Source organism: Poecilia formosa, unplaced genomic scaffold, assembly GCF_000485575.1.
Source record: "Poecilia formosa unplaced genomic scaffold, Poecilia_formosa-5.1.2 Scaffold40, whole genome shotgun sequence".
NCBI lineage: Eukaryota > Metazoa > Chordata > Actinopteri > Cyprinodontiformes > Poeciliidae > Poecilia > Poecilia formosa.
Genome location: NW_006799979.1, coordinates 1,206,020 through 1,228,175, shown reverse-complemented (window position 1 = coordinate 1,228,175; position 22,156 = coordinate 1,206,020). Strand labels below are relative to the sequence as shown.

Genomic DNA, 22,156 nt, shown 5'->3' with positions numbered 1-22,156 from the left:
ATAAACTAGATATTAGACATCATGTGTGGATGGATTTGGTCTGCCTAAAACTGACTTTAATTTGTTAGTCGGTTTAGTTTTTAGCGTGTTTCAGCCTAAATTATTCACACAAATTCAGGTTTAAATTTGCATTAATTCAACAAAGATCTCTGTTGCTTAAAGGAAATGAAACGGGGATTTCTCAAAAGGCTAGTTATGTAAAGCAAAAGAACAGTTCAAAAACCAAATGATCTACGTTTTTACACTTAATTATGAAAATAAGGCATTTCAATAATGACACACTTCTCAATTATCAAAGGAAAAATATTTATTGGAATTACAGCAGTCAGGATGAGCTGCATTTTTGCGATACAGTAGAAACAGTGTTCTTTCATCGTTTTTCTTCCAAACAGGACATGGGGTTGATGTCAAAGAGTTTGGTTTTGGCCTCATGTGAACACATCACTTACTCTTAGACCTCCTCAGAATCATTTCAATGACCCTAAACCACTTTAAGATGAGCGACCCGCCTTTTTCAGCAAGGGTTAGCAACAGCTTAATAACTTGCAGTGTTACCACCGGGGATCTGCTGTCCCAACATGGCTCTCCTTTGTAAAGACGAGCTCATCTCTCAGGTTTCTCATAATGATCCTCACCTCATGATGGAAAAGCTTGCATTTTCTTCTTCTTGTCAATAAACTTGGGTACTGCTTGTTCGTCTGTCTGTAGTGGGGAAACTGAAAACAAGTAATTCTGACCATCGTACTTCAGACATAACTTTTATTAAAAAAACAAAAAACAAAAAAACAACATGTCTTTTATATATTTCCTAAAACGTCATCTGTGTTGTTATAATATACTGAGACAAATTATCTGCAAAAAACAATAAATCAAGCTACTCCACCTTCTCTCAGTGCTACTATTGCCATCTCCATAAATGTACCACTCCTGATCAAAAGCAACCAGTCAGAGCCAGTAGGAAGGTCTTATCGCTGTCAGTCATGCTCATGTATGTGCTGCTCAATGTGCAAATGGAAGAGAAACGACTTGCTGTAACAGGAAATCTGTTAATCCGCTGTCATTGGTGGCTACGCTAACTAGCGTAGCCTGCATTCATGGCAGGCTATTATGTGGTGAGCAAGCTGTAATGTAGCAGAGAGCAAGGTGGAGGGTCCGAGCAATGTGTACACAGGCTTGATTGACAGCGCTTAGATCCTCCTCCTGGCTTTGATTGGTTGTTTCTGACTAAGAATGGCACATTTCTACAGATGACATTAGGACTACATAAAGGAGGCAGAGGAGCTCAATTTTTTCCTCATATCAATTTATTGTTTCAATTTTAACAAACTGATGAAAAACATATTGTTTATAAAAGCAATATAGTGCAGCTTTAATGCAGCATTCAAGGGACGTGTCGACTCAGCATTCATGCAGTTACAGCTTGACTGAGAAGGATCAAGATAGACAGACAACTGGATAAAAAAATATAGGAAGAGGGATTGAAAACAACAAAAGAAAAAAAAAAAAACTTCAGCCATCCATCTTCTCAATGTGGCTTCAGAGATTAGACAACAATCACACCCGCTGTCAGACCTTCGTCTCTCTGCAAGCGGGGAGTTAGGAGCCGAACAGAATTTGTCTGAACGGTGATTTTGGAGGATTGTTTCCTCCCGTGTGAGGGAGACAGTCGATATAACAGTCAACTTCAGCTTTATCCACCTCTAGATCCGCAGTGGGAATAAACAAAAGCGCATTAGAAAAAACCATGAATACAAAACAGCACTCGGCGAGAACGACGCAAGTCGCGTCGTCGCCATAAAGAAAAAGTTTTTTTTAACAGCTTTGTTTAACCTGAAGCAGAGGAAGCGACCTGAGGAGGAGGAGGCGGACTCGTAACGCTGCACATAAAAACAGTAAACGCGCAGCCTTGATTTTAGCCTACACTGCAGAAGATGAAACAGCTGCAGACAAAAATGCTGGCCTAGTTTAGAGAGTTAAAAGATTAGAAGTACATACAGGGGCCAGTGGAAGAATGTGGAGATATTATTTGCAGGGGTGGGGGTAGTGTTAGTTATACATTTAATCTGTCGTTCTCATATTAGTCATTTGTAAAGTTTGTTCTCTTATGTTATTTAAAAAAAATGTCATGTCATCCTGTTTCACTGCTTTGCTTCACACAGTGTCTAGCTCAAGTATCCTCATTGGGATTTTATGTGATAAACCAACAGAAGGAAGCTTATAATTGTGAAGTGGGAAAAAAAATACATTATTTATTTATTTATTTTACATGAAAGCAAAATGTCTAAAATATGATCTGCCTTTGTTTTGAGCCCATCAGAGTCAATATTTTTGTAGAACCATATTTTGGTTAAAACTGGGGGTACGCCTTTGATGAAATATCTTTTTTTTTATTTTATTTTTTGCCTTCTTCTTTGCAAAATATCTCAACCTCAGTCAAAATGAACAGAGAATTACTGCGGGCATCAATGTTTATGTCTTCCCAATTAGATTCAGGCCTGAACTTTGACAGGGTCATTCTAACGCATGGTTAAGTGGTTGAAGCAGGAAACAAAGTGCAACAGAAATTTGGGAGCAGGATGTTAATTGGAAGGCTTTTAATGAGAAATAAAAAGAAACAAGAAACGTACTTACAAAGGGACTCGAACATCAAACGATAACCAAGCACCAAGCAGAAAAAACCAAGGAGATTAAATACAAAAGAGATGATCATTGACATGGGAACCAGGTGAGTTTCACCAGTGGGATGTTGAACAGCTGTGGGAAAGTACAAGGAGAGGGAACTGAGGGATGGAGAGTAATTAATCTAAGAACAGAGAGAGAAAACCTCCTTTTGCTAACAGAAGAATAGCCCACATGAAAAAAGAATACCACCAAATTACTAGAAAGCTAAACTTTCAATTACAGAAGGATATTTTTTTCTTTTTATATCGTAAACAACTACTTTCATGGTTTCAGTATTTTTAAATTTGGAAGCACCTTTGGGTTTCATCTGATCAGCTCTAAAGATCGGCAGAGCAAACAGAAGAACCGGATCTGGATGCAGCGATACAGGAGACAGAGAGCGAGATGAAAGCGTTTCCCAGGCGACCTGTCTTCAGGTCATTCTAACATGGCTTGGATCGATACTGCAAACCTGTTTTGTTTCTGACACTCACCTCCGTTCCTCCTCTTTCTCTTCCCTCCCCCCCTCTCTGCAAAAAAGCCAGGAACTCGAGGAGGGTCAGAGCAATTCCTCTGACGGTAAAAATGCAAGCCATTAAGCAGCTGTCTGCAAATCCTACCTGGCTTTGTTTTAATCTGCTAATTAAGTCTGAGGAGCTTACAAAAGATTTGATAAGTAGTCAAAGTCTTTTCTCTCCAGCAGCCCGTTTCTTTTTTGTTGTTGACAGGATTGTTGCGTTTAGATGATCAAAACTCCAACTTTTATGTCACTACTTTTCATTTCAAAACAAGAGGTATGTCAGCTGTTACAGCTCATTATCAAAGTTTTATAAAGGTTCAGACATGTGCTACACAACAAACGTCAGACAAGCAGCTAATTTATAAGCAATTAAAATGCAAAAGGGTAGGACATCATCAATTCCTTAAGGACCATCTTAAGGCATTTATTTGACCATTATTAACTATTCTATTCTAACTTAGCTAAAATCAATAAAGAAAGCTATACAGAATCAAACTGACAAATTTCTTTTTTTTTTTTTACTATTTATTTATTTATGTATTTTGAACAGACTGAAAAGACAATCAAGAAAAAAACACAACAAAATAGAATAAAACAAACATAAGAAATAAAAATGTAAAACAAATTATTCTGCCCATGTGACATGCAAATTTTATATTTTCTGTTCGAAAAGGAGCAGGTAGAAGATATAATATCTTATATTCATCATATTTTTAATAAATCTTTTTTAATTATTATTTTCTTCATTGGCCTTGTCCAGTAAAAGAATTTGACATGGAATCTTCCTAGGAATCGGGAAAAAATAAAAAATAAAAATGTTTTGCAAAACATCTTTGGCCCTCTCGTAGTAAACAGTGTAATGGCTGGCTTGCCGTAGGAGCCTGGCAGAGGAGAGTTAATATGCGCATAAAATGGAACCATGTGGAGCTGAGGGCATTGCAGCTGAACATTAAAGTTACTTTCAGCTCATGTAAGTTTAATTCTCATTGACATGGAGAAATGTAGCTGTGAGCCACACCACGTTCAGTGGAATTAAAATCACCAAATTGCATCCACCATAAAATAATCCCGCTGTGCGGTCTGCCCGTCTATCCGTCCGTCAGTCAGGCTGGAAGCACTCTGTTTCCTCACTGAGGGTCAGGGACAGTGAGGGGTCATTATCCAACAGCAACATTCTCCAGAAAATAAGCCCAACAATTATTTCTCACTGAGAGAAACGGCTACAGAGGCTTAATGTGAATTGCAAATATGCGCGCGAGCGTGTGTGTGTGTGCGAGTGTATGTGAGTGTGAGGTGCAGAGGCTTAATGATGAAAAACTGCACATATTGGCGCGGAGACTTCTCAGTGCTGCCAAATTTGCAAAAGTGCTGATCTAACAACACCTTCCGCTGCAGGTAATTCCAACTTTTAGCTTTGAATTAGACGTGTGACTTTTCGTGGAAATCGCTAAAGAGGACATTTTGCAAAGAAAAAGGCTCACATGCAAACCTTCCTTCCCAGCAAAAAAACCCCTGCAGAACAACTTAAATTCACCTTCACAATGTTCAGTTTCAATTCAATTTCCACATACTCACCATGACGATCCTGAAGCGACTCTAGAATATACATTTGTCCCAAGAAGAAGTAAAGCAATGTGTTGTTTCTTCTGAGTTTTAGATTTAATCAATGATCATGGCGTATGCAGATCACTCTGGTACTTTTTTAAATTTCCAGTTGCCTTTGTTAAAAAAACAGGAACTAAAGAGAGGACATTGAAACAAAGTAGTGGAACATTTTTGTTAGTTAGGATCCTGGGTCGTTTTGATGTTTGTTTATGATTCTTCAGTGTTATTTTTGTTTTACTTTAGTTCAGTCCTTCTCAGTGACTCTAGTTTATTTCTTATATCTCAGTTTTTTGTTACTCTAGTTTAATTATCTTTCTTTAGGTCGAGTTATCCTTTAGTGTTGGATTTATTTCCAAGTCCCCTTTGTACTCTCCCACTTCCTCTCTCTCTCCTCACATCTACAATCAATTAGCCAATCAGTCCAGGTCCGTTGCTCCACATTCACTCTCCCAGTATGTAAACACTTCTGTTGCTGCCTCCTCCTGTTACACCCCATGACGTCCCGGATTTTCCACGTTTGCGTTTGTTGGTGTGAATTGCTAACCCGTTCTGGAAACCTGTTTTTGTTTGCCTCTGGTTCCCTGTGGGTTCTTTCTAAGTTTTTTTTATTATCTTTCTTCATCAAAAGTTCTTTCAACCTTTTCATTGCGTTTTATATGCTGCAGTGACTCTTCCTGCCTTGAGTTAATGCTGCTTTAGGAATCAGAATTAGGATTTCTGGCACAGCAGTTGACAAATTCGCCTCGCCGTGTTGAATTAAATTCAGCCGCTGCCCCATATTCTTTCAAATTTATTTCAGACTCCTTCATCTCCAACTTTATTCAGTTTGACTGCTTAAGAGTATTTAGGGACATGAGGTTATTTGTATTAGCTCTAGCTGTACCCTAAAAGTCACAACAGATTTTTTTCCTCATAACTTTCTCTGACTGAGAACATGACATTTTTAGGCAAAGTAAAATACTTCTACAAGGGGTTTATGTGTGATTTATCTCAAAGCAAATAATGTCATAATCATGAAACAGTGCCCTGCTACCTAGCCACCTGGCTAAACTAACACCCATTCCTTCAACCACTATAAGATATACATCATCGCCATTAGTTACACATTGTCTGAGTTATTTAAAGTGACAGTACAATAAACAGCACACCGCAGTGAAACCACCCTTCATGCCGACTGCTTCAAACTCTAAGGATGTCATATAACATCCCCAGCATAAAGTTGATAAAAGCTCCTGTGGTTCCCCCGCCTTTCATGCTCATGCGCGCACATAAACGCATCGTCTCTCCCATTTGAAATTATTTTCCAATGGAACTAATTTGACCTTTGAGCCATTTGGAGTGCTGTCACAGCTCAGTGCAGCAAGGAAATTGGAAGATATCCTTTATAGTCACACATAAAACTTCCTCGCCTTCTTTTCACAACCACCTACACGCACAGCTACATAAAAAAAGAAAAAGAAATAACTTACAAATTCATAAGCAGTAGTAATGGCACGAGTTAGCAAATATAAGCAAATTGTCAAGTATACATAAAGGAGGAGGCATCGGGCTGCGTTATGCAACAAGAACAAAGCTTTTAAACTCCAGGACAGGTGGGGACTTTAGCAGTATTTTCTTCTTAATTCCCTCAAATGTTATGTCTACTGACAATACACGCAATCATGAAATCACTCACTAACATGAACAGGGTTCACAATAAAAAACCTTGTTCATTTAACGGTCTATTTGTTCCTATTCCCTTATTTTTTTTATAGCACTCTCAGTAGCATGCCTGAGTTCACATAAATATCCAGAACATTAACTGGAACAGTGATGATTTTGCAGTTCTACCGCGAGACGGTACACACACCTACACACTTTTACACACAAACAGAGGAACTATGTCTTTACGAACAGATCCCAGCCAAAAGCCAGAAACGATAAGTTAAGAACCGTAAACTGTAGCGGGGGAAAGTATGAGAGTTTGAAAAAATATACTGGGATGGTTTAGCAGGACCAAACTTACGTTTGAAAAGTATTCCATGCTCAGTGATGGATTTGCGGGTCATTGAATGTACCACAGTTGTTCTTTTCTATTGTTTTTTATTTATTTATTTATTTATTTATTTTTACCTCTGGTAGTTTGCTCTGCTGTGCTGGTTTGGGTCAACTTAACCTATGTCCACTTTATTTAATTAAATTCAGTTAATTTATTTTTGTGAGCAGTAATATGACCAATTAGATGATGCTGTTACGGTCACTGGCCTCTAGGGGCTCTCTTCCTGAGGGAGCTCTCCGTCTCTGTGTTTCAGCGCTCCCTGGCTGCCACAGGTGAAATGTATTGGAGCTCGTCAGCCGCCCCATAAAGAGATTCATGCTGGAGATGCCAGATCCCTTTCGACCCTGGGCCTTGATCTGATGTGATCTTGTCTGACTGTGGGAACATGAGTGATTGAGCTGTGGGCATATTGTGAGGGATCTAGTGTTTAACTAAAGTTGTATTTTTCTGTTCACAGTTGAAGCCGGTAGGGGTACTCTGCCATTTTTGTTAACTGTTTTCTCCTGTTTTGTGTTAAGCCAGAGAGTTCAGGTTCTGTATTAGAAAGTGGTTGTTTTATTTTATAGTTAAAAGGGGTGTTTTGTTTGTTGTTTTGGCCTTGGAGACCCTGAAGCTTAATGCTTCCCTATGTTTTTTTTTTGTGTGTGTGATTTTACCAGAAAAATAAACTATATTTTTGTTACTGACATCAACTGTTGAGATTACTTATTTTTATGTTAAACCCAGTGTCAAGACCTACCTTAAGGGTCTTAGGATGGGGTTGTAACAGATGCCAACTTGAAAAGTTTACCCTGCCTGGCGCGCACACACACTGCAACTCGCTGTAAATGAGGGACACCTTGTGCAGCGGCGGCGCCGACATTGTTGCAACGGGGAGAAGAATTGTTGGACATTTTAAGCATTTGTCGCTTGAATATTCCCGACTCCACGAAATGCAAACACAGGTCAGCCCAGGAAGCTGTTGCAACAAGACGTTTCAACGAGGTGGAACGGCACCGTCAATGTGCTGCTGTACAACTTATTTATGGTAAGAGCTTTAAAACATATCTCTAGTCTGATCTGTTCAAGTTTTTTTTTAAATGTAAAAAAAAATAAAGACTAATTTAGTAGTCTTTTTTATTTATAAGTTTGCACAAAAAAATCTCAACCTTATTTGTATGTCAGAGCTCTACCTCATGGGCAGTTAAAACAAGTTTATATTGCGTCAAGGCTACAATGTTTTTCAGTAAAATAAGATTGGAACATTGAACGTGAAAATCAGTAATCAGAATCAGCAGATCATACTTTTTAAAGATCGGTGATTAGAAATCGGCCAGAAAACTGCAATCGGTGCACCCATAGTAGTGTCATTTTCCCATCGACCAGGTTCCTCTTTGTAGGAGTCAAAGTGAAAATCAAAAGAGTTGTTAAAGAGTTTGTGACGTTTACAGATGAGTAAATCATATTGTGGGTTGTCTTACAGCCCTATGGTACCGGCAGACTCCATATGACTGAACGAACTGGATCTGGATGTTCTTGAAACAAGTGTTGATTTTTCCAGGCAAATGGCTTCAAACGTACAACCAGTGAGTCTCTTAAGTGGATTCAGAGATCTAATAGACACATTAGAAATATACTGACACGAGAAAACATGGGTGTGTTCACCACTCACCTGCTTACTTTATATACTTTATAATCTTAATGCACAGATGGAGTCTCACAGCTTTAATAAAAGTAAGAATGTTCATTACAAATTGACAATAAAGAACATGCGTGTGGAGACGTTGACTCTGAGTGCTCTGTGTGAACTGGTGCTTGGCTTCTGAACTAATCATTGCCTTTATTAGATGCATTATCCCATCATGTTTAAAAGGGGAGGGGAGGAAGCAGGAGTTATATATTCAGAGAGAAATACATTTTAAAGGCCTGACTGTGTGGGAGCCATTAACCATTGAGCCATGTTATTATGTGCCTGTCACCTCAATCATAAGTGGAACTATTGTGGGCAGCTCTGCACGGTCGGCCATATGTGGCTTTTATGCAGAACTATTCAAGTAGATGGAGGAATGTCAAGTCTTTGAGCTCACTGCAAGCAAAGTACTTGCATAAACTACATGCTTGCTTACAGAATAAAAAGCTAATCAGGTTTTTTTCTTTTTTAGGCACCCCTGGGTGAGTATTCTGAACGGNGTCCCTCGCCATATGCATACGATCGTCTCTTATTCACAAACGCATCATCCGATTTGCACCAGACTTTTTATGAGTGACACTTGTGAACCTCTAAGGAGCCCAATAGAGTTTTATTGTAATTTGACTCCACTGCGCCCCCTAGGATAATCAAACAGCTGTATCTCCTTGCTACATGGCCCAATCTGCTCCACATTTTGGGTGCATTGCCAGGGAACGCTGCCGAAGGCATCAAAGTGGATCGCATGGAGGACGGCGCGCGAGTGTCAGCGGTGGCTGGCGGGAGGCGGTGCTGGAACATCCACGTTGGCTATAGGCCTGAGCAGCGCTTGGCTGCGAGGGCCGCTTGAGGCTCCGCGGAGCTTTAATTTGAATTTGTTGTTTCCGAAGGGCTCCGGTCGTATGCTTTGAGTAATTTTAAGAAAAGCCTCATGCGGCCAACTTGCTCATCTGTGAAATGGATGTGGCTAAACAGGTGAAGTCAAGCCACAGTTGATATCTGCCTCAAGAGTTGGCAGTCACCGAGCTGTTTTGGCTCGCAGGTTTGAAATGAAAAGCAAATCATGCAGCGCACCGCTCTTAAAGTAATGCTCTCAGAGCCCCGACTGCAATGGAGGATTTCCATATACAAGTGCAGAGTGACCACTCAGCGACTTCTGCTTTGTATGTGTGAGTTGTCAACAAAGAATTGCAGTGTTTTTACACTGATATCTACTCCAGAACTTGAAAATGTTCAACATGCAGACATTAGAGCTCAGTTCTACAAGGAACTCCTTCAGTCAAGCAAAATGACACCTTTTGTCCAACTCATTCAAGGATTTTATTAAAATGAAATTATGCTACGAAATGGAAGCATGGTTATAATACCCGATGGAGTTCTTTCAAAAATGAGCATCTCTAGGGGTTAAGGTCAGAGCAGCTCTGAAACAGATGGCAGATTAACTGTGATCTTTCACAGGATCGTTCTTAAGCAGCATTTTTAACCGTACAGATTTATAATTAAAATCACCCCCATTGCTAAGAAACCTGAATGTTTGATACTTCCAGTCACTCAAAGACACAATATAACATACATAAACTGTTAATGAAGTGTTACAGTAAAGTCATTGTGCTTTGACAGGATTAGCTTAAGGTTTAATGACATAGCAGTAATTACCATAATGTGATTTTTCTAGACTGACTCACTGACATTTACATAGAGTAAAAACTTAAGCACCAGGCCCTACAATTGTCAATCTCCACAGTGCAAAGCCTATCCCTTATTCACCCCTAAGGGTGCTTCAGTCCACAGTCGCCTCATTTTATTGAAATCTATTTTTTATTTGCCTACTCCACTGGACAAACGTCACTTGACAATTAATCGGGAATCCCAGAAGGTATTAATATGGGTTACAAAAGGTTCTAAACATCTCTACTTATAAGGGCTACGACGCATCTTAAAGGTTTTTTTGACAACCTTATGATAATAAATGAGCTGGGTGACGACAGAGGGATTTTAGGGGTGAGAGCTGAGTTTGGAGGTAGAGGATGACAGGTTGTTATACAGTTTCCCAACTTGAAAGCTCGATGGCGGACTGCCCTCCTCGTGGAAACATGGGCGGCCATAGTCTCCAACCCACCTTCCCGGATTATTATAGCGGCGATCAGGCACGTCCAGCCCTCAGGGTCCTCTCAGTTAGCCTGGAAGCTAACTGAGAGCTTCCAGTTAGCTTCCAGGCTAACCGCTATAACTATATAGCGGCATGCTAGCCGCTATATGGCACGAAGTGGGCTAAACTCACTAAAACTGGAAATGATGAAAACTAACAAATAAAATAAAAAATAAAACATAAGCCAATGGTGGCTGGTAAAGGAACCAAAAGAGGCCCTCTGCTGAGAATCCGTATTTAGCAGTTCTATAAAACATCCTGGCAGTCAACGTCCTGCAGCTGACCAGCAGCTACTGGTGAAGATAAATTTGTTTGTCCCGCCACTTGACGACTGCTTCTCTGTGAGACATCATTAACATCCTGCAGCTGAGCAGCTCCTGATCAGTGGACTCACTTAAACGTTAATGGTAGCATGTGTAATTCATAGAGAAAGAAGCTATTGCAAACTGATCAAAAGTGACATGTGCTTGCAATTACATTCAGACATCGTGGAGGCAAAAAGAAAACAGATCTCTACACGTGTAGACATGCAGTTCTATAAACTGTTTTGTCTATCCCGTTTTGTATTTTTTCTAAAACTTAAGCTCCGCCGTTTATTCAATTTTTTTGTTTTTTTCTTTTTAACACAAAACATCTTAAAGAGCGCCATGAGACACATTGAAGCCGGACCCGGACACAGCCCAAAGCAACAGAGGAGCCCGCAAACCATCTGTCTCAAGCCGAGGAATTATCACAGTTACAAGAAGCGTTGAGCCGCTCGGACGACTTCCTTGGCAGCTGTTGCAGAATCCAGAGTCGTCCTCCGGGGGAGGCAGCGTATTTATGACGCTGGCTTTCATTGTGTTCTTTATCTCACACCTACTGAGACTACAAACCCTCAATTTCCACAGCCATGTAGAGTTAATTAGTTTGAACTTTTTGTCTACGCTCATTGTGTCAAATAAAAGCAAAGGAAAACAATTCATCAAGACTAATAGTCTGCTTGTCATTCAAGCAGGACACACACAGAAAATGACATTTTTGTGCAGCATTGACAAATGCGGAAACCTGTGTGCTGTTTTCTGGCTGATGGGGGACTTGTCAAGTTCTTTTTGTTTTTAGTTTTGCTGTGTTTTATTAGTCTGTAGCATCAAAACTGCTGGGACAAAACCTACACCGGCAGATTATTGTCAGAGTGCAAGTGCTTGTTTCTGTTACTGAAAGACTCATATTGCTCTTTATCATTACATGTTAAATTGAAGAAAAGGAAGTAGGAGAAATCTCATAATTCACAAATGCACAAGATTTACAAAAATGCACAGAACAAGATCCAAAACATGTATTTTTGATGCAAACACAAATATTTCTTGATTTACAAGCTACTTCTGTCCTGTGAGTTGCACCGCATCTGTGTGTGACTTTTGAGACTCTTCACTCAATTCACAAATGTCTCTTTTAATAAATGATCTATCTGATTGGATGATCAGCAACCAATCAGATAGCTTCCTTGTTTCTGCCAATCATATGAATGGACTCTCCCATTCAACCTCCAGTTGGGGCAAAAAAACTAAACAAAAAAACAATGTTATTGCCATCTTACCTTTACTTATGATTGAAGTCCATGAGCCCTCCTTCTGCACAAAAACATCCGTCACTTTCAGGTAAAAGTCCTTCTTATTTTCCTTCATATTTAAAAGTGTCATCGTCTCAATAGAGATCACTGCCGGGGAAGAAAGCCTTCCTTGTTCAGTCCTATTCCGGCTGTACGTTTTGAGTCTTTTCAGTGCTGAGAATGACCGCTCCACTGACACAGTTGTAGCTGGCACAGTGGCATTAGCTGGAGCAACTATGTTGCCTCAGCAACAGTTGCAATGAGATCCTTCCTGGCCAAAAAGTTGAGAAGTTGTTAAAGAGATTTACCTTTTTTGAGCGACACAGTCCAATGAGATTCGCCTTTAGACTGACAAAGTCAAAGAACTTGGCATACTTTGACAGGCTCTGCAGTTTCACGTCATCAAAATGTCACAATATTTCAAAGAATTTTGTGCAATCCACAAACTGAGAAAAGCAACTTAATTGAAATGGTCAACCCTTCATTTGATTGCTGATGTCGTCAAGAATGATACACAAAATGCGTCTCCGTTAATCTCTAACCAACTGTCTTTACGCTGTCAGACCAAGTGCGCCGCATTTCTGCTTGCATTGGTCGTATAAACTGTCAAACTCCCGTCTTACGCGCTTAATAACTGAAACCGTCGTCGATGCATGCAAGAACAAATTCAATGTCCATCACTTTGTTTTGCAGCACTCTGAAAAGTGTGCATGTTTCATTGAAAATGTGAAAATAGGCAGTAATTAATGCCTTTGACAGCCACCGATCGTATCCTGCTGCCATCTTCAACGTGTCATTATCCGAGCGACCGGGATTTTCCACAACGATATGAAACGCAGCACGCACATCATTTTGGTGCATCTTTACTGTCTGCAGCAGCTTAAAATTAGAATTCCACCTTCTAGGCGCTGCTCTGACTAAACAGCACTTGACAACATTGTCCAATAAGTGAATGTGCTTTGTGGACTTGCTGAAAAACATTCCTAGTCCCTCAGCTGTTCTAAAAAAAACACGCGGCCGGCATGCATTCTGACGAATTCAATAGTGCCAGCTCTGATGCCATTACAGCTGCCCCAAGCTACAACCTTATCAACACAGCCATATTTCTCCAGCACTTTCAGGACATACTCCGCAATGTCTGGAGCACGTCGGTCCGCACTCACATCATCGAAGCCCAAAAACGCCTCCTTCACCTCACAACCTGCTTCAGTTTTGGCCACATAGCGCAATATGACAGAGTCTGAGCTTTGCTTGTGACATCTGTGGACTCATCTACTTCTACAGCAACAAACTGACATTTTAACCTCCCCATTTATGACCTGGTCTGCCTCTGTGGCATTTCTAGTCACAAATGGCGACATTGCCTGGGCATGTTTCTGTGCCTCTAGCCTGCACTTGTGCTTGGCGGATTTTTTATGCTGACAGTGAGGTTGCCACCCATCCCGTAAAATACAGAACCCATAATTTAATTGGCTGTTAAATGCGGCGTCACGTATTGAACCGATACGGGACGTGATTTGTTCCGTATTCTACAAATGTGTATGTGTAATAATAAAGAAGAGGTCCCCCGAGTACTTTATATAGTAGGCTGCCCCAGTCATTGTTTCACTCACGGTGTTGGTGTTGCGATATTTTACCCAACTGCTTTCTGGGTAACACACACTAACCGACATGCTGCCCCCTCCCCCCTTTCACCCCCGGTTTACACATACCGGGACTGGTCCCCTATTTTAATTTCTGAAAGGTGGCAACCCTAGCTGACAGACATCATTCATTCCTCTGTGAGAGACACTAAATCCACATTTGCAAATCTTACAGAACACGTAAATGTCCCCCCTCATACTCCGCTTTAGGAAAGGAAATTCACTGTCCCATTTTACGAGATATTTACAAGAAGTCTATATGCTTTTTTTTTTGGCAGGAAATGCCTTCCGTCTCGTTCATTCACCTCTGACTTATCTTTTCTAGTTTGCCAGCATTAACCTCGCGAGAAATGTCATCCAGGCTACAATTCAGCTTGGAGAGACAAAGGAATGCTCTTTTTAAAAACACTATTTTACAATACGGGACATTTACAGGATAATACTAATGCAGGAGGATGGTGGGAAACTGGTTAAATATGTTAGTTTCCCGGCTAAAACGGGAAACTTGACAGACAAACTTTGGTTATAAGCCTTGACGAAAACCAGCACATATCCATTCAAGAAAGACCACTCATGGTCTGAATACTTGTTTCACACCTAATGGAGCTGTGTTGTTGAGTTTTTTAGTGGGTTTATCTGAATGTGGTGTCTGTCCCTTTAAGAGATACAGCCTAGCTATGTGTCATGTGACTTCAACAAGAAAGCTACATGTGAAAGTCAGATTTCAAGTATTGTCCATGTGTCTTTGCTCTGAATGTAGCATTGTGGGTATGTTATCTTTAATATATTATTGTATGTCATTATTTTCACATAATTTCTGGTTTGTTAGGTTTGATGCCAAGTATTTTTGAATGTTTATTGCAAGTTCGTACTACCTTTGTTATTACATTATGATGAGCTGCTGCAATGCATAAGTTAGTTAATGCTCATATATTGAAAGTCATTATGTATTATAGGCTTGATAATTCATGTGGAACATTATTTCATTCATGTACATTAAGGTTATTTGTACACGTTTATGAGAGAGGCTGAAAAAGTTATGTATACCTTCTGTGTGTTTTAGTTTCACTCTTCATTATCAATAAATCTGTGGACAATAAATTAACTTTCCAGAGTCGTGATGTTAAGGAAGAGTTTAGCTGACTGTCCTTTTGGTTTTTTGTGACATTTTCCTCTTGGTAAGAACATCGACAGCAATGCACTGTCCTCACCTAAGTAAAATTTCTCCAGTAAGAAGTCCTAAAATATGTGTAACAGTATTATACATTCCAACTTTGTATTACCCAGTAGTAAATTATATTAGCTAAATTTATTTATATTTAAAGTTCATATGAGTAGTTAGTAGATACACTTGTTTATATTTAAGTAGTTAGTAGATACACTTGTTTATATTCAAGTCCGTATGGGGTGGTCGTTATGAGATAAATTTGTTTATACTTAAGATCCACACAAACTGTAAGATTCATACTATCTACAGGACACAACTGATGGTTAACTCCACAGAAAGAAAGATGAAAACTGAAGGTAAAAATAAGAAATATGGAAGAGAAATGATAAAGAAGAAGAGAACCCAACCTTTAAGGATTATTTAGCCCCTCCTACAGTGCTACAGTGAGAACCCATCTGCTCAGAGCGGGTAGATGAACGGAGGGTGCCAACAACGAGCAACGGAAACGCCACCATCAGCCACGGCCACGCATAAGGCCGCTGCCACCACAAGAAGGTCCAGGGGCTCTCCAAATAAGCATTGTTCCAGTTAAAGGATTGAACTCTTTTACAAGACAAAGAGAGGTAGGACTGGCTTTTTCTTTGTTGATGAAGAAGCAAGGGACTTGAATGTTGAACCAAAAAGATTAATTTTGCATACTAGGCTTATAGACTTGTTTCTAAACCCTTTTATTGTAGGCAGCAATCTAAGCCCTTATTCTGTGAGTGACCTTACATTGTTGGTTTTAATTTCTTTACAATTTCTTTCCCCACAGAACCGACGATCAGTCCAGAGCGCGCCATCCAATTGACTAAATGGCTGAAAAATAACGTCTGGCTCGCAGGTCAGGTTGCCCAACACATGCGGGAAGCTGCAATGCATCGAGGAGCACAGATCCAATCAAATGGGACAATCCCACTGCAGCAAATATTGGCTGTTTCCACCTTTGTTGGAAACACCAGGCATGGTGAGGTTTTACCTCATATTAGGATCAGTTAAACACTCAACTACAATACCATGTTTAAATGTACAAATACAATCAAACTCAAAATATCAGATCACCCAGAACATATATTTGTACCAGAGATGAAAAGTTGAATTCAATAATTCTTCTCTCACGGAGCTGAACGTTTCATTTATTTGACTATCGGATTGTTAACATGCTTTTGAGTGCATGAAAGTGCTCTTGAGCAATGTGTCTGCTCTTGCTGCACCTGTGTACGCTGTGCCCATTAAACTGGCAGTGGATTTAAAAATAGATTTAAGAAATTCAGAAAAATTCAAAGTGAACAAGACAAGCCATCAACACAACACGAGGATAAAGAAAAAGAAAAACCCATCTCCAGAGCTGAAGAGAGGATTCAACGTGATGAAATTGAACTACGAAGTCAACGGGCAAATTCCTATCTGCCGAAGAAACGAGTCAAAGATGACGGCTCTAATGGTGAAACTTCACGGAGGCAGGACCTGTTTGACAAAACGAGGGCTGGACGCTGAAAAACAGGTCAAAGAGCTCACGGATGACAACCAAAGATTGAAAATGCAACTAGACACGTCTCGGCAAAAAGGAAGCACATTTAGAGATGAATCAGATGCCCATAAAGTCGAGCTTAAAAAGCTATCAGATCTCTTGAGAACTAGAGAGGACACAATTAGCAATCTTAAGATGGCATCGGATGCAAAAAAAAAGCAAATTGATGCTCAGGAAGAGAAAAGATTCAAAGTGCAGGCAAACGCATTTAAAAATTCATCAGAAGCTCAGAAAGTTGAACTTACAACAATGATTACCGATCCAATAAGAAAGTCATAAATAATCAGAGTGAAAATGGCAGAGACACAGCAAACCACACAGCAAAAGGAAAAGCCAAGAGAAAATTATTTTTCCAGGGAGAGATCAACATAATGAAATAGACTTAAAACTAGAGAAACTATCCCTGCAGAAGCAAATGAAACTGCGAGAGGTAAAATATTTTAAACTTTCTAACTGATTTAAAGGGATTTCGACCAAACTTCAGCAAAGTGGAACTAGAGTTCAGGATCTATTAGGTCAGTTAAAAAACATGGAATGAACTCTTGCAGAAAAGAAATTCTTTAATGACTAATTGTACAGAGGCGGGATCTGTCTGACAAAACGAGTGCTGGACCCTGAAAAACATGCCAAAGAGCTCACAGATGACAACCAAAGATTGAAAATACAACTAGACATGTCACAGCAAAAAGTAAGCACATTTAGAGATGAATCAGAGGCAAATGAAGTCGAGCTTAACCCTTGTGCGTGCGAGGACGGAGGCAAACGTAGAGGACTATGGCAAATGATATAAGTTTTACATATGTGGGGTTCATTGGACCCCATTTCTTCATACAAGGGTTAAAAAGCTGTCAGATCTCTTGAGAACTAGAGAACACAATTAGCAATCGTAAGATCGCATTGGATGCAAAACAAAAAGCAAATCGATGCTCAGAAAGAGGAACTTAAGAGACAACGTAGAGTTGCACAAGAAACAGAACTAGAGGCGAAAAGAAATCGCCAAAAAGAATCATAACTGAAGCGAACAAAGCACAAAGATGAAGAAAATTTGAGCCTGTGAAAGGAAGTCATCAATGGCAATGAAGAATCATTCTGCAATGAATCTTCAGAAAGAAGTTGTTGAAACACAGACAGTCCTGCAGAAGTCCCAGCAAGAGAATCATTTTTCTAAGAATCAAGTGCAGCAGGTCAAGAGCTGGCTGACACGATTCAGAGCAGCAAGGAAAATACGAGAAAATTTGAAAAAGACAATATACGAAACAGAAGAGCAACAGAACCACTTTGCTTCAATGAGAGAAAAATTGAAATACTGGTTGATTTAATTTGCAAACAGGATTGTAAGATTACAGAACTATCTAAGGAAGTTCTGAGACTCCGAGAATGAGCAGAAATTTGAAATGGTTAAAGAAACATTCTAAGGTGGAAAAGTTATGGCTACATGAAGAGAAAGTTGATATTATAATTGTCCCAGATGACGACACGAAAAATTATAAACTCAGAATGTATCGCACTGAGAACCACAGATTGTCCACAAAACTGAAAGAGAAAGAAAAATGAGTTGGAAAAATTCATATTAATGGAGAAAAAAAACTTTCGGCAGTTTGTCAGTCAAAAAATACCAAACCAAATTCTGAGGATGCTATGAAGGAACCCCCCAAACATTGTTTATCTGCTGCCTCTTCAAATCACTTCATTTGGAAAGACAACAATTAGTAACCAAAAGATCGCATCGGATGCAAAACGAAAGCAAGTGGATGCTAAGACAGAGGAGATTCAGAGACAACGCAGAGATTAGGGAGAGGCTGAACCAGAGGTGAGAAGAACTGATCAAAATAAAGAAACTGTGATGAAACAAATAAAACACAAAGACTGAGAGAGTTTGAGTCTAAGAAAGGAAGCCAAGTTAATAAACAATGCTTTGCATGATTTTGAGAGGAACTTGTCAAAACAACATTGGCAGTAGCAAATTCGCCAGGAGAAATTTTAAAATGCTCAGACAGACAAAGCAATCCTGGAGAAAGAAAAACAATCACTGGAAAATTCCAAAGCGAAACTTAAGACATTGTTGACACGCCTGAAAAATCAAGTGCAGCAGGTCAAGCAAATTGACTGAGTGAATTAAGCCGCGTTATTCCTGGACCGATAAGAGATTCAGGAAAGTTCAAAGTGAACAATATCCCAAGACAAGCCATCAACACAACAAGAGGATAAAAGAAAAAGAAAAGCCCATCTCCAGAGCTGAAGAGAGGATTCAATGTGATGAAATTGAACTATGAAGTCAACTGGCAAATTCCTATCTGCAGAAGAAACGAGTCAAAGATGACGGCTCTAATGGTTGAAACTTCAGAGGCAGGACCTGTCTGACAAAGTAGTAAGACTGAAGAAGTTCAGAGAACGAGCATTGGTCGCAGGAAAACAGGTCAAAGTGCTTATAGACTACAAAAAAGATTCAAAGTGCACACAAACATTTCTCAGCAAACAGCAAACGCATTTAAAAATTCATTGGAAGCTCAGAAAGTTGAACTTACAATGATTACCGATCCAATAAGAAAGTCATAAATAATCAGAATGAAAATGGCAGAGACACAGCAAACCACACAGCAAAAGGAAAAGCCAAGAGAAAATTATCTTTCCAGGGAGAGATCAACATAATGAAATAGACTTAAAACTAGAGAACCTATCCCTGCAGAAGCAAATGAAACTGCTAGAGGTAAAATATTTTAAACTTTCTAACTAATTTAAAGGGATTTTGACCAAACTTCAGCAAAGTGGAACTAGAGTTCAGGATCTAGAAGGTCAATTAAAAAAACATGGAACAAACTCTTGCAGAAAAGAAATTCTTTAATCAGCAAGAGATGAATCAGAGGCCTATAAAGTCGAGCTTAACCCTTGTGCGTGCGAGGACTGAGGCAAACGTAGAGGACTATGGCAAATGATATAAGTTTTACATGTGTGGGGTCGGTTGGACCCCATTTCTACATACAAGGGTTAAAAAGCTGTCGGATCTCTTGAGAACTAGAGAACACAATTAGCAATCTTAAGATTGCATTGGATGCAAAACAAAAGCAAATCGATGCTCAGAAAGAGGAACTTAAGAGACAACATAGAGTTGCACAAGAAACAGGCGAAAAGAAATCGCCAAAATGAAGAATCGTCATTGAAGTGAACAAAGCACAAAGATGAAGAAAATTTGAGCCTGTGAAAGGAAGTCACGGGACTAAAAAAGGCTTTGAGTGAAACTGAGAGGAAGTTGTCAAAACAAAATTTGAAATACCAAATCCTCCAGGAGAAATTTTGAAATGCTCAGACAGACAAAGCAATCCTGCAGAAAGAAAAACAATCACTGAAAAATTCTACAATGAATCTTCAGAAAGAAGTTGTTGAAACACAGACAGTCCTGCAGAAGTCCCAGCAAGAGAATCAGTTTCTGAAGGATCAAGTGAAAACAGGTCAAAGTGCTTACGGACTACATAAAAGATTCAAAGTGCAAGCAAACACTTCTCAACAAAGAGCAAACGAATTTAAAAATTTATCAGAAGCTCACAAAGTTGAACGGTCAGATCTCTTGAGGATTAGAGAGAACCTGATTGGATGCAAACAGAAGCAAGTGGACTTTCAGACAGAGGAGCTTCAGAGACAGAGTTGAGGAAGAGGCCGAACTTGAGGCAAGAAGAAATCGTCTGCGAAATGTTTCCAAACGGTCTGCGTTGCACTGTGCACGCTCTGCAGCTGGCAATAAAAGGTGGATTAAATTCACCTTATGTTGAGAAAGCGCTTGATGCAGCACAGAGAGTTGTCAGCCACTTTCGACATTTCGACATCAGTTGCAGCCTGTGTTCTGAAGAAAAGGCAGGAACAACTGGGAATTAAATCCAAAAAAACTCCAGATTGATTGTCCAGTTTGTTGGAAATCCACTGTCGTAATCCTCCAGCGGCTGTTTGAGCAGAGGATTGCGGCACAGTCTGTCCTTGGTGACGAAAATGTCACCGAGCCAAATGTCCAGAAGACACTTGCTATGACAGCATCACAGTGGGAAGTAATTGAACAGCTGATTCCGGTACTTCAACCACTGGCAAAGGCTAATGAAGTGTGACGGAGTCTATCCCAGTCATTGCCTGCATGTTGGCTCCTTGCATTAAGCATCTTCATTACATCTCCAGAGCCAGACAGAGGCCGAGCCGTCCAGAGCAACAGGTGGGTCATTTTCATTTTAATGTTTTGTAAACTGTTCAATATTTAAGTTTAACAGTTTACAATAACTTTAGTTTATAATGTCCAAATGTAGACAACATTGATGAACTTAGCATTATTTGTTTTATTCCTAGCTGTCCAAGGTGAGGAGATTTGAGGAGATGCCCTGATCATAGCAAGCCAGTGACCGGGGGAAAAAAAAAAGCTAGACTTGAAGAAGATTTTCTGCCACGTTTCGGGCCACATTACCAGAGTGACAGGAGATCAGCACACAGCACCGCTGCTGCTGAAGAAGTCCATAATTGTTTTTTTCCCTGCTACTGCATATCCCCACCATGACTGACTCGCTGCAGTGGTAGGCCGGCAACCAGGACAGATTTCCACGTTTGGCAAAGCTCGGCAGAAAGTGTTTAGATGTTCTGGCAACCAGCACTCCCAGCAAGAGGATTGTCTCTCTTGCTGGGAGTGCCATTACGAGAAAGCAGGCAAGCCTTCATCCTGCTCATATTGCTGCTCTTGTTGTCTTGCACGTGAACCAAGATCAAAAATCAAAAACTCTTAAGCGAGTAAAATACTGACAGCAATTGAACTTTATTACCTCCCTACCCTACCACCTCCCCTGTATTTTTATTGTTTTTAACCCTTGTGCGTGCGAGGACTGAGGCAAACGTAGAGGACTATGGCAAATGATACAAGTTTTACGTGGGTCGGTTGGACCCCATTTCCACATTCAAGGGCTAAGTGCCATTCTAAAACATGTGCATTTCCTTCACTTTTGCATGTTAATAGTTTTGGTTATCCTATAACTTATTTAAATGGTAAGATCATGAATATAAGTTCCTGATGTTTTGTTGTTCTGCATAAATTACGTTTTTTTTTTTTTTTTCTATGAAAATGGGTAATAAAGCCTGTAAGTTATTTTCCGTGCAGTAATGGTTCAGGTGTACAAAAAATGTTTTGTCTTATTTTCTTTTAAATGTACTTTAACTTTTAAAGGATAACTTTTTGTATTTTTTTGAAGTTTTATTGTAAGTGTTCAGATTTTATATAGCGAGTTTATAAAGTGTAAAATTTTCTACTGTTCATATGTAGCAGAGATATTTGTTTTACGTGCAATAATGATTCAGATGTACAAAAATTTTCTGTCTTATTTTGTTTCAAATGCACTTTAACTTTTAAAGAATAACTTGTTTTTTTTGCAGTTTTATTGTAAGTGTTGTTGAGGCGCTTATCAAGGTCAAATACACTCACATGCATTCACACACTACATTCCCATATTTTCACACAAAGGCCCTTGTAATTGTAGCATCTATAGAAACTCCTCAGACTCCCGTCTCCCAGGAAATAGAAACTTAG

The 22,156-nt window shown here is 39.7% G+C and overlaps 2 long non-coding RNA genes across 2 annotated transcripts; both read left to right on the top strand.

The window, feature by feature from the left end:
- Positions 1-15,588: 15,588 nt before the first annotated feature.
- LOC107836115 (uncharacterized) lies at positions 15,589-16,098 on the top strand. The gene is made up of 2 exons (XR_001661963.1): positions 15,589-15,664; positions 15,856-16,098. It is a non-coding gene; the product is annotated as an uncharacterized LOC107836115 (long non-coding RNA).
- Positions 16,099-19,736: 3,638 nt separating this feature from the next.
- LOC107836116 (uncharacterized) lies at positions 19,737-21,349 on the top strand. The gene is made up of 2 exons (XR_001661964.1): positions 19,737-20,803; positions 20,935-21,349. It is a non-coding gene; the product is annotated as an uncharacterized LOC107836116 (long non-coding RNA).
- The last annotated feature ends 807 nt before the right edge of the window (positions 21,350-22,156 follow it).